This window comes from Pongo pygmaeus, chromosome 15, assembly GCF_028885625.2.
Source record: "Pongo pygmaeus isolate AG05252 chromosome 15, NHGRI_mPonPyg2-v2.0_pri, whole genome shotgun sequence".
NCBI classification, from domain to species: Eukaryota; Metazoa; Chordata; class Mammalia; order Primates; family Hominidae; genus Pongo; species Pongo pygmaeus.
This window is the reverse complement of record NC_072388.2, coordinates 94,643,417-94,653,302: the sequence shown is the minus strand read 5'-3', so window position 1 is coordinate 94,653,302 and position 9,886 is coordinate 94,643,417. Positions and strand designations below refer to the sequence as shown.

Below are 9,886 nucleotides of genomic sequence, written 5' to 3'. Positions count from 1 at the left end.
TTGATTGGATTGAAGGATACAAAGTATTAATCCTGGGTGTGTCTGTGAGAGTCTTGCCAAAATAGACTAACATTTGAGTCAGTGGGCTGGGCAGGGCAGATCCACCCTTAACCTGGTGGGCACAATGTAATCAGCTGCTGGCAGATATAAAGCAGGCAGAAAAACATGAAAAGGAGAGACTAGCCTAGCCTCTTAGCCTGACTCTTTCTCCCTTGCTGGATGCTTCCTTCCCTGGAACACTGGACTCCAAGTTCTTTGGTTTTGGGACTCAGGCTGGTTCTCCTTGCTCCTCAGCTTGCAGACGGCCTATTGTGGGACCTTGTGATCATGTAAGTTAATACTTAATAAACTCCCATATATATATATTTTTTGCATATAATATGTTATATACATGTTATATATTATATATACATATATGTATATATGTATACGCACACATATATATACATTATATATGTTATATATGTGACATGTTATTTACACATATGTTTTATATATATATATATATATATATATATATATACACGTTCTGTCTCTCTAGAGAACCCTGACTAATACAAAAGGCTTCTCTCCTGCAGCAAGGACTCCATTCCAGAATGCAAACACAGCTTTGAACTTTTGAAAGGAAAGTATAGCCTGGTATAAAAATTCTTCTAAAGACCAGTTTCCTCTGGACACCCCATCACACTTGTTGAGTGTGTAGTGTGTATCAGGCACTTGCTGGGCAATGCAGAAAGGATGATATCAAGAGGTCTGGTTATTCATGTTGGCATGGTACATCGCATGGTGACCTCATTAACCCTTATAGCACCCCTGTGGCTCATGTCATATTCCCACCCCATTTTACAGATGGCTTGGTGGCTGGGCTGTGGGCCCCTTGGCTCAAATTCCAGGCTGCTTTCTCTCCTTTCTCCTCTTGAACATTCTGGGAAGTTTTACAATCCATTCCTACTATGAGGAGCAGTGAGGAATGCTGAGGTTGGAATATAATATATATACATATTCACTCCCAAATTTCAAGGGCCCACTGTGTGCCAGCTTCCACACCATGCATTTAGGGTATCAAAGCAGACAAAACATCTCTTGTCTTTGCAGAGCTAAAAGTGGGAAGTCAGGCAGTTGAGGGGAGGACCCAGAGTGAGCACGGTTAGGGGTGGGGTGACATGATGGGTTGTGAAGTGATCAGTCTAAATAAAGACACCGGGCCAAGTGCATACCAGAGGCACCACCCAAGGGCAGATGGGACCGAGAGCCTTTGTCTTAATTGTCTCTGAAGTTCATCAGCTGAGACTGCACTTGGGTGCTTTTCAAAGGATATCTGCTTTCATGAAGATGCCTCAGAGTGGAATGAGGAGGTCACGGTGGGGTGCAGCCTACTGCTCATAAAGGCCCAAGACCACCTGCGCAAATGATAGTCTCCAATGTTCAGTGAACAAGCTCCAGACTGAGGGTCACTGCGTCCACCCCCCAAGTCCTTTAGTAGGCATCAGGCTTTCTCTGAGAGGAGGTGCAGATGTCCTCTTCTCTCCTTCCACGGCTAAGGTCCAGGGACTGGAGGCTGGTCCCATTAGAATTCCACCTGGAGCCTGCTGCAGGGATGCTGAATGCAGGCATTTAAAATCTATGGATGCAAGAATTGCTGGCTGTTCTCCCAAGGCAATCTAAATGTCAGTAGATTGAAGTCCTCAAGTGTTCTAGTCTGCTAACAAGGGACTAAATCACCTCTGAGAAACCAATTATGGTTCTGTAATAGCATCCCCAGGACTGAACCCCAAGTCAAATCCACCCACACATAGCCTAACAGAGTTTGACACCTGATCCATTCCCGGAGTCATTGAACAAACATTGGTGGAGTGCCCCTCACAGGCCGAGCGAGGCGTGGGCTCCCAGGCAGGGTGCTGGATAAGACCAATAAAACCAGAAATGGTTTTATTTTCCCCAAACACTCTTTTGAATGTCCTTGTTCCTTTCCCAAAGGTCTCTCAGCAAACCCCACAGCTTTCCAATCACTTTCTGTTATAAAGTCCAGCTCAGCCCAAAATTTTGCTCTCACGTGTAGCCTACTTCTCATTTACACCCAAGATACTTCAAGTAGTGCAGTGCATGGTCTGCTCCATAAACTCCAGAGGATAAATCCAGGAGCATCCTGGTTCCTCCAGAACTAGCACCAGTCTTGGAGCAAGAAGCCCAGCCTTGGAACTTACCAGCCGTGTTACTTTGTGGAAGTAACTCAGCCTCTCGGATCTTCAACCCTCTCTTCTGTAAAAGAGGGAAAGTATTATTTCCTCTTTCCCCACCCTGGAGCTATGGGGACGCCAAAGTTGATAAATGGAAGGGACCCGGTGGGAGGTAATTGAATCATGGGGAACTGTTACCCCCATGCTGCTTTTCTCATGATAGTGAGTGAGTTCTCACAAGATCTGATGGTTTTCTTAAGGGCTTTTCTCCCTTTGGCTCAGCACTTCTCCTTGATGACGACATGTGAAGAAGGACGTGTTTGCTTCTCCTTCTGCCATGATTGTAAGTTTCCTGAGGCCTCCCCAGCCATGCTGAACTGTGAGTCAATTAAATATCTTTCCTTTATAATATACCCAGTCTCGGGTATGTCTTTAGTAGCAGCATGAGAGCAGACTAATACACTACAAAAGGAAAAACTGTTACGTGACAGCAGTGAAATCTGGCAGATACCACCTTAGCCAAGTGATCAAAATTAGCCTCCCCTAAATGGGACAAATTGACATCAAGTGTCTCTTGATATAATAAGCTGAGAAGGCCATATACTCACCTTTGTGGTAACTGTGCCCCCAAAAATGCAAAACCTGAATCTACTCATAAAGAAATACCAGACAAATCTGAACTGAGAGACTTCATACAAAATGACTGATCTGTACTCTTGAAAAATATCAAGATTGTGAAAGACAAAAGAAGTCTGAGGAGCTGTCCCTGATTAAAAGAACCTGAAGAGACACAACGACTAAATGTAATGTATGATCCTGGATTGAATTCTGGACCAGAAAAAAAATATATATGCATATTTATTTATTTATAATAATTAACATATAAATATTATATTTTAACAAATATTTATTATATTATTATTTATTTATTGTAATAGACATTATTGATAAAATGGTGAAATCTGAATAAAATCTGTAGGTTATATAATAGTATTGTATCAACATTAATTTCTTGGTTTTAATCATTGTTCTATGGTTAGATAGAAAATGTCCTTTTTTTTGGAGACGGAGTCTCTCTCTATCCCCAAGGCTGGAGTGCAGTGGCGTGATCTCAGCTCACTGCAACCTCTGCCTCCCAGGTTCAAGCGATTCTCATGCCTCAGCTTCCCTAGTAGCCAGGATTACAGGCGCCTGCCACCACACTTGGAAAATTTTTTTATATTTTTAGTAGAGAGAGGGTTTTGCCATGTTGGCCAGGCTGGTCTTGAACTCCTGACCTCAGGTGATCTGCCCACCTCAGCCTCTCAAAATGCTGGGATTACAGGCATGAGCCACTGTGCCTGGCCAGAAAATGTCCTTTTTTTTGAAATCATGCTGAAGTATTTAGGAATAAAGGGACATCATGTCTGCAGCTTACTCTGAACTGATTCAGAAAATAATAATGTACATGGACACACACATGCACACATACACACACACGGATAATGATGAGGTGATGTAATCAGATAAAAAATGTGGGAATCTGCTGAAGAGTATAAAGGAAATTTTTGTCCTATTCTGGCAATTTTTCTCTAAATTTGAAATTGTTCCAAAATATAAAGTTTTTTTTTGTTTGTTTTTTTTTTTTTTTAAATGTTGCATTGCCAACACACTTGATCACACAGAGGATATCTATAACTCTGAGTTGGAAAGTTATTTAAAAGAAGTAGGGTTTCTCGGCCGGGCACGGTGGCTCAAGCCTGTAATCCCAGCACTTTGGGAGGCCGAGGCGGGCGGATCACAGGGTCAGGAGATAAAGACCATCCTGGCTAACACGGTGAAACCCTGTCTCTACTAAAAATACAAAAAATTAGCCGGACTTGGTGGCAGGCGCCTGTAGTCCCAGCTACTCAGGAGGCTGAGGCAGGAGAATGGCATGAACCCGGGAGGCGGAGCTTGCAGTGAGCCGAGATCACGCCACTGCACTCCAGCCTGGGTGACAGAGTGAGACTCCTTCTCAAAAAAAAAAAAAGAAGAAGTAGGGTTTCTCTGTTGAGATAATCATATGATTAAAAATAATATTTAAAAAAAGAAGTAAGGTTTGAATGTGAAGATATTTTTAAAATAATTTACCAATTTATTTCACTCATATTTTCTTTTCTATATATGCAAAAGCACAATAAATAACCAAAGTCTATGTCTAACTGAGTTTAAAAGAGCTCTTTATAATGAGTTGACAACAAAAATTCTAAATGCGAAGGAAATACTGTATTATAGTTTAATAGTTAGCTGTTTTTCTTTCTTCGTGGTACATAAAATAGTGATGCATCCTTAAATTATAAAAACGAAAAAAAAGTACATAAATATTTTTAACTCTGACTTTGCCACTGATTAAAATGTGTGACCTTGGGCAAGTCCTGTGAACACGTTTTCCCCATTAGTAAGACTGGATGACAATATTTACTGTGCAGAGCTGTTGGTGTTATCAAACCCCAAATTTTAGGTTCATGTACCTGATACAAAGCAAGTCAAACACTGACACATCAGCACTTAGAAGCAGAGAAAGGTTTATTTGACTTGGCTAAAGCAAGAAGGCAGGAGAAGCAGCCTCTCAAATCCAATCTGCCTTTTAACATAACTGGGGGCTTTTATGAGCAAAGTAGGTATGCAGGAGATGGGTTGCCCCAATAATCAAAGCTGTTTGAGTTCCTTGGCCCAAACAAACTCCTAGATGCTATCAAGGAGGTCTGCATGACCTAAGGATCATTGTTCTTTGAAAGAAAAACAGTTCATCAATCTTGCAGGCAGCCCTGGGGGTTAGGATAGGAAGTTAATCAATTACTAGTGACTCCCCTTGTGCAAGCAAGCATGCATGGAGGAAGAAAAGGACAAGGAAATAAGTAAAAGTGAACATCTTATGATCTTTATAATAAAGGCTCAATTACATTGGGAGGATTAAAACATCATTGTAACTATAATACCAGTAACAACGACATTTAAGCCAGTGTGTCTACTTGTCAGGCACTGCACTATCAAATACCAGCAGCGAGTCTGGCACAAAATAGATGCTCAATAAATGGTAGCTATTGAATCAGGGCCACACATATAATTGATATTATGATCAAGATGTTCAAGGAAAAAAATACTATTACTTATTTAATGTGGAAAAAGTCTAGTCTTTCTCTTGAGCTCCCACCTGCTGGTTAGGAGGCAACAATGTTATTTGGATCCTGTTTAGAGTATTCTCAGATCTGAGCCCTCAAATTGTATCAGTCTTACTTATGCACCTGTCCTGTTGGCCGTCCTTGTGCTGCCCCTGACACCTGCCTGCTCCCTAAGGTGATGTGGGGAGAGCAGCATATACATTCCAACGTGCTGTAAGGATAGAGATCCTGGCCAGTCCCTGTGAGGCAGGAGAATAGGGCCTGGAGGCCATGAACATAAGGCTGATCCACGCTGACTTCCCAGAAGAAAATCAAATGGAATATGAATGGCTTTATAACCTCACTTCATCCTCTCCATTTACACCATTTACACTTTGTAACTTCACATTCATCCTCTCCATTTACATAAACCGCACACACAGTGACATCTCCATTTACATAGACCACACACGCCAAGTGACATCCGCTCCATTTACACTTTGTAACTTCATATTCGTCCTCTCCATTTACATAGACCGCACACACCAATAACATCCTCTCCATTTACCTATTCTGGGCACATTCTGAGTAAATGACTTTGTAACTTATCTTCATTGTCTTCATTTACATAGAACATATACCAAGTAACAAGTGGAAAATGTCTAGAGAGTATTGAAACCCCAGAAAATTCTGTAATCAGGGCTCATGAGCCCCTATGCTCCGGCCTTCTCCCACACTGTGGAGTGTACTTTCATTTTCAATAAATCTGTGCTTTTGCTTTCCTCACTTTGTGCATTTTGTCCAATTATTTGTTCAAGACGCCAAGAACCTGGACACCTTCCACCAGTAACACCTGGGTGTGTCCCTGGCATGCATGGGTCCCCACAGTCACCTCTCCCCCTGGAGCCCCTGGGGGCCAGGGTAACTCTCGGTCTGATCTTGGGGCTTGTTACAGGTGCAGGATCCCTCCTGGATTGCCATTGCTGTCACCTCCAGCCAGCCCGTTGGCCTGAGTGCCACCTTCCCTTGCCCAGGGCAGGCCCTTGGGCAGTTCATTCAGCCTCTGTACCACTCAGAAGAAAGCGAAAACTTAAGGTTCCTCAGCTGACCCTCCTGGCACCTTTCCGAAGGTGGGCTCCAGGGCCAGAGGCAGCAGCCCCCTCCTTGCCGTGAATATCCTCATGGTTCCAACACCCTATCTTCCAGCCTTGGGCCCAGGAAGAAAAATCAGAAAACAAGCTTCTGCCTCATTGGCCTTCCAACCTCTAGCACCTCCTCCTTTCTCTCCCATGATTCTCCAGGTTCCCATGGTGCTGGCTGCTCTCCCAAAGCCTCCCTGACTCCACTCTCAATGGTGGCCTGGCCTTCCCCAGGCTGACCATGGGGATCCCTAAGAGTCTCTAGGCTTTGCCCTTGATATGCTAATGGAGGAGATAAAGGAATCCCAGCACTTCTCAAAGCTTTCAAAACCAGATCTCACATAGTCTCTCCTGACTTAGGGCAATAAGCCTTCTGGCTCCCCTGGAGGGAGGAGCTGCAAGAAAACCGAATTCAAAGCAAGAAGTGAAAATGCAGTGGTTTAAATTTACAGAAAGATTCTCATTCGTACATTAGTACATTATTATGATAATCATGGCCCTGGGAATCCAGGTGAGGTCTCCAGAGCTTCAGTACACACTTCAGGCAGAGCATTTGCAAATTCATGGTCTTAAATCCCTAGGACAGCAAGATGTGAAGGAAAGCCAGGTAAGCAGAAGTCCTTAGCAGACCTGGGTCCTGAACTCTCCAGAGCTCATGGTTCTTGTTGGATAATGAAATTCAGGGGTTGGAAGAGGCTATTTCTAAGGGAGGGCTTTCAACTCGGAGAGTCTCTGGCCAAAGGTTCTAATTCCATGTACTTCCAATTTTTGATTAACGCTGCCAAATACAATCACAATTTTAAAATTCAGGGTACTTGAGGAGTTTAGGATCCCAGGTTCTGCCAGAGTAGCCTTCTGCAGGGATGTGGAATGGCTGCATCCATCTGCCCAGGAGAAAGAGGGATGGGTACTGGGGAGGGTTCATTAGCAGGAAACTTTCCAGGGCAGATGAACACGAGGACAGAACCCAGCTGAAGGGAACCAACAGGGAGTAGGAAAATCCAGAGCAAGATGGCAGATGTGAGGAACTGAGTGTGGTCAGTCTGGAGAATCTCACCAGCAAGTACAGAACCAGTTTTTGTCGCTTCCCATGCTCAGCAAGCCAGGAGCACATTGATCTGCTACAATAGCTGCCTACAGGATTTTCTGCCTCAATTCCTGACCCCTCCAATCACTTCCCCACCCTACAGCCAGAGAACCCACCACCTTTTGGGATCTTCCCATTGATCAGGATAAAGACCTTGGCTGACAAGGCCCTGCATGGTCAAGGCCCAGTGGTTCTCAACCCTGACTGCATATAGGAATCATACTGGCCCAATCCCAAGGGATTCTGATTCAGTTAGTCTGGGATGAGGTCTGAGCATCAGTATATATATAATATACTAATATATATTTATATATACTGGTGTATATATATACATGTATACTGATATATTTTATCAGTACATATTTTTATGTTATATATTTATATACAATATATAAATATATCTCAACAAAAATATATAAATATATCTATATATTATTTATATATTTGTATGTTTATATATACTGATATATTAAATATATATTTATACTGATATATATTTATATCAGTATAAACATATTAAGTATATATTATATATAAATAAACTATATGTTTATATATATTTAATCTCCAGGTGATTCTAACTCGCACTAAGGATTGCCAGCCTCCTGCTTTGGCCCTGCAAACTTCAACCTTATCTCATGACAATCCCCCTCTCAATTTCTTTGTGGCACAGCAACATTGCCCACTTTGCCCCAGTCCTTTTTTTTTTTTTGAGACAGAGTCTCGCTCTGTTGCCCAGGCTGGACTGCAGTGGCGCAATCTCGGCTCACTGCAAGCTCCGCCTCCCAGGTTCACGCCGTTCTCCTGCCTCAGCATCCTGAGTAGCTGGGATCACAGGCGCCTGCCACCACGCCTGGCTAATTTTATTTTTGTATTTTTAGTAGAGACAGGGTTTCACCGTGTTAGCCAGGATGGACTCCATCTCCTGACCTCGTGATCCGCCCGCCTCAGCCTCCCAAAGTGCTGGGATTACAGGAGTGAGCCACCGTGCCTGGCCTGCCCCAGTACTTGTAATATGTCAGTCTGCCTTTCCCTCGGGCCATTACACTTGTTGATCTCCTATGCCCGCAAAGCCTAGTCATTTCTCAGACCTTGACTCAAACACCTCTTCTGGAGGGAAGCCTTCCCTGGCCTGCTGGACTAGACTATGTTATCCTCTTACACACTGTATCCTCCAGGGTCCAGTTAGGAAAACAGAGGCCACTTTAGGTGTTTCAAGTAGAAAGAATTTAAATCCTAGAAGTTGGTTACACGGGTGAGGAAAGTGGTGAGAAGCCCAATGGAATGGTGTAGCAACGACAGTGAACTGCTGCCATCCCTGAGGCTGGAAGGATAACAGACATTTGCCAGCAGCTAGAAGCTGGGGCAGCCTGGTAGGAGCTAGAGTACAATGACAGCTGCCCCCTGGGGGATGGAACCACAGAAGGAGGGTCTCTCTGACAAGACATAGAGCCAAGCAAGAGACACAGCCATTGCGGGAGATGCCAACCAATGCAGAGAGAGAGAGAAAGAAGGAGAAAAGGAAAGAAAGAGAGAAGGAAGCTCTCTTCCTTCCTTCCACCTTTGAGTCTCCCACCAGTGCTTCCCATTAGCCCAAACTACCAAGAACCCAGATGGCAAAGGAGCCCCGGACATCTAATTCTACATGATACCAAGCAAAGCTGATGTTCCAGCTGGCTGCGTCCATTACAGTAGGTAGTCAGCAGACATAAGCAGGGAAGGAGAGGGCTCCTCCCGACCAGGAATGTCAGGTGGCCATCAGGTGATGGTCAGGTGGTCATTAACTGTCTCTCTAAAATAATAATTGGTTACAGCCAGCACCAGGGAAAGGCGGTCTCCCAACAGATAGAAACATCTGAAACTGATGATCAGCAGCTTCCCAATAAGATCTCAGGAGTTGGACGCATAGGCTCAAGCATGAACACTGAGAGGCAAAATGGCGGAATTTAACTGGTATATGACCTTCGTCTAGAAACATTCAGCTGGTAAGGGAAGAACGCCTTAAGTGAGCATGCGCACAACTCCAGTTACACACACTGCGTGTGTTCCTGTCCCAAGTGCTGGCAGACCACTGCGCATGCAGACAGCCCACCGCAGAGAAGAATCAGGGGAGAAGAGACGTAGACCCCACAAGCGTGCCAACACATAAAACCCCAAGGCAAGAGTCAAACCATGCACTTGAATCAAGTCACCCACTTGGCACTCTTTCAAGTGTATTTTACTTTCTTTCGTTCCTGCTTTAAAACTTTTATTTTTTATTATTTTGATTTGATTGATTGATTGAGATGGAGTCTCCCTCTGTCGCCCAGGCTGGAGGACAGTGGTGCAATCTCTGCTCACTGCAGCCTCCGCCTCCTGGGT

General features: G+C 43.9%; 1 long non-coding RNA gene across 1 annotated transcript; it reads right to left on the bottom strand.

Annotated features, from left to right (window-relative positions):
• Nucleotides 1-1,084: 1,084 nt before the first annotated feature.
• LOC129012180 (uncharacterized) lies at nucleotides 1,085-9,501 on the bottom strand. The gene is made up of 3 exons (XR_008493575.2): nucleotides 9,379-9,501; nucleotides 2,205-2,259; nucleotides 1,085-1,621 (listed from the first exon to the last, which is right to left on the bottom strand). It is a non-coding gene; the product is annotated as an uncharacterized LOC129012180 (long non-coding RNA).
• Nucleotides 9,502-9,886: the final 385 nt, after the last annotated feature.